This window comes from Cimex lectularius, unplaced genomic scaffold (assembly GCF_000648675.2).
Source record: "Cimex lectularius strain Harlan isolate CLEC.00 unplaced genomic scaffold, Clec_2.1 scaffold31, whole genome shotgun sequence".
Classification (NCBI taxonomy): Eukaryota; Metazoa; Arthropoda; class Insecta; order Hemiptera; family Cimicidae; genus Cimex; species Cimex lectularius.
The window spans coordinates 6004-9754 of record NW_019392645.1 but is presented as its reverse complement, the minus strand read 5'-3'; positions in this window follow the sequence as shown (position 1 = coordinate 9754).

Genomic DNA, 3751 nt, shown 5'->3' with positions numbered 1-3751 from the left:
TAAATTTATAATTTTATCAAGTGTAATTTACTTTATTTCATTTTTTATTGTAAATATATTTACAAAAATTTGAATTATTTTATTATTCCTTTCTTGTTGAACTTAAGTGAGGGTAATTCCATCCACTTTAACTGTTGGGTGGTCGCATCTTCCGTTTACAACAATTTGAGTGGATGCAAGGTACGAAGTTACCCCAGCACATTTTTTTATATTTTTAAACAATTATCGTTCTGTAGGTTAATTGATAACAAAACGTATAGGAAACGAATGGCACACATGAACAGAGGGGTTTTTCTTCTAATGCAGTGGTATTTCCCTAATCCGAACTTTGATACTAGGAACATAACATTAATCTTAACTGTACAAAAATTCAAGAATTCAGATTTTTAAAGGAAACAGTCGAAACATTATTTGGGGTGGAGAGAGTGAGAGAGGATAAATGAGTGAGGGAGACTATGTGAAAGAGAAAAAGAAAAGAGAGTGAGGGTATGAGGGAAAGTGATTGAGAGATGGTAAGAGAGAGAACGAGTGAGTGTGTGTGAGGGAGAGAGGGAATGAACCCATTTTGAAATCAAAATGAACCGTAAATTCTAAAATGAGCAATATATAATACAAACAATATATAATACAATCAAACATTTATTATTCAAATATTCTGTCAATAGTCTGTCATTGAATTCTTGTTAGTATTTTTAATAAGAGTGACCAAGTGTAAATTTGAAGCAGAAGGTTGAGTTCAATGTATAATACAATATAGAAAGATAATGACACGGTATTTTGCAGGTTACTATGTATATACTGAATCTTTCCTGGTCTACGATTTTAAATTTGTGTAAATTTTTCCAAAGAGGTGAATTTGAAGCATGACAAGAACCCAGCGGAAGGTTGAGTTCAATGGATAATACAAAATAATAAGATAATGACACGGTATTTTGTAGGTCAACTATGTATATACTGAATCTTTCCTGGTCTACGATTTTAAATTTGTGTAAATTTTTCCAAAGAGGTGAATTTGAAGCATGACAAGGACCCAGCAGAAGGTTGGAGCTAAATGCATATTACAAAATATAAAGATAATTATTTATTTAGAAATCGTGAGATGCGGTCGGGTGTGATGTAGGTTTAAGAACATTTTCTTTATCATGCAAACGTTTCGATCTTTATTGAGATCATCTTCAGGGCCTGGGATTTGCAAACATTGTTTACATTTAACGAATACATGTAGGATGTGGAAAAAAGTTATACAATTCAAAATATATTTTTTTAATATTTATTCAAAGTATTTCTACTCACTCAAAGTGTTTGTCTTCTGTGTAATTTTGCCTTTCTTGCCGTATTGAGAGTGCCAATGTGATATTACTGTTTTGTGTTTATATATGTTGGATTTTGAAGGGGTGGGGAAGGAAGTCGGTATAGAAAAGACATTTTTGTATAAGGCGTCGGCTTCTTTGTGGTGAAACGAGCCAAGGAAGGGAAAAACGTTGGTAATGGTTCGGCCAGATTATCCTTTCAGGATTATATCGAAAGGGATAAATAGGAAAAGAAAAGCTAACTTGTTGAAAAATTAGACTATGTGAAAAATGTTTGATGTGTGGAATGTGATATGATGATATATGTATGTTATCTATACTGAGTTTGATTAATGATATTGGCGTAGCTGCGACTGAGTTTACATGTATCTGTTCTGTAATTGACGCTGTGTTTATCTCTGCTGATGTAAACTATTTCTAAAAAATTACGTTTATGTTTGTTTTGTTCTGTAATATTTTTGGATTTTCTCACGATTTCTGAATAATTATCGATTAACGGTCACTAATCACCACACAAGAAACAAAAGTATTTTATGGTGGTAAATCAGCTGTCAAAATTAGCAGACTAAAACCATTGATTTTCCAAATTTCCTTTACATTTGTTTTGTTTCCTTTTTTTATTACCAGTAAATATAGAACCCTAAACAGACATTATCAAATTTTTGTTTTTAGGTTTTGCATCTCTTTATGTAGGTAATTTTTTTTTTTTGCTTTTTATTGTCATCAGTATTTTTGCAATACAAAAGATAAAAACCAGTTAACTTAGTATGTAAATTCTGCAGAACTCTGTTGGGATGTGGTAAACTTTTTATATATATTTTTAATATTTTAATATTTTTCACTAGAGTTTATGGGGCAAAGCAGTGGAATTGCTTAAGAATGATGTAACAACTTTTCTGATGAATGAACTATAATCAGTGTGCGGTGTTTAATAACCGTTAGTTAATGATTATTTACTGCATCTCACGATCTCCAAATAATCACTATAATCGTTATTGGCATTTTCTACGAGCATGACTTCATCATCTTCTACTTGATCTTCATTGGCAAATGGCACTGATCCACTGTCTTGATCATCTTGTATTATTTGATCTGAAAAATCTATGATGAAAAATGAAACCATCATCCAATTCACCTGTGGGTTGTTGAAGGGTATCGGAAGATTTTTTCATATTTGTTATACAAATTTTTAGACTTAAAAGTAAAATAAATAAAGAAATAAATAAAATAAAAATGACATTGTAGCTATAACGAAAGAAAGATTTAAGAACTATTTACACAATTATAATACACAAAATAAAAAAGATTTTTATAAGTAAATTAGGAGACACGAGTGATACGCAGTTCCAAAAACACAATTGCTCTCTTTAATGGCTCTGTAGTAACTGGAATAAAGTTAAGTAAAAAATAGTACTTGTTGCTCCCAATCCTTTAAAATGTAGAGAACAAATACTAACTAGCACATCAGAACCAAAATTCAAACAAAAATACAATCAAAAAATAAATTGCGAAATATAATACCGCTACGCGCTTGCTGCAGAGTTAACAGTACAAAGCAAAATGTTTAAAAGCTTACTTTTCTAAAAATACAAACAGCAAAACCAAACTGGTTGAAAATAGACCAAATTGAATTGCAATAGTCTTTTTATGTCCAAATCTTTGTATCACACATATTGTACATATATATTATGCAGGGTGGGCGACCAAGACCCGAGGGGTTAAATGCCTGGGTAGACTCGTATCCCATCCCTAAAAGGACCGGGACTTGGTCGGCTCACGTGTCCTGCATAAACCTCTTGGACCTGTTCACAAACCCCAAGATTTTGGACCATTTTATCTTGGGGAGCGATTTGGCAATGTCCTCTCCTTCGAAAGTTTCAAATCTATTCCTGGCATACCTATCACATTCTGTGAGGTAGTGCCGTGCCGTTTCTTCTTTTATTTCACAGAAGCGGCAAAAGGGGTCTGGTAAAATACCCATTATGAAGAGGTGTCTTCTCAAGGGGCAATGGCCGATACCTATCAGCCTCCTAATTCCCCTCCTTGAGTTAGAGAATAGCCATTTCGATTCTTTTGGTTTGATTTCCTTCATAAACTCCTTCGATTGCCTATGTCCGGGGGACAGATTCCATTCTTTAAGGAATTGTTTCACGCTCCAGCAATTAATACTCTCTTTCGCTGTGCTTATAGAGTGGGGTAATACCGGTTGTGGCCCGACAAACACAGTATTTGAGCCTTCTTTGGCCAGGCCATCCGCCTCTTCATTGCCATAGTGTCCCTTATGAGCTGGTATCCATATGAGGGTTACCCTATTCTCGTACCTGGTAGTAATCCTATTAATAAGTTCAACAGTTTCCTCCACCAGTCTAGATGACATATTGTACATAGAATGCCTGTAAATGAGAAATTTAATTTAAAAAAATATATAATTTATGCAAATT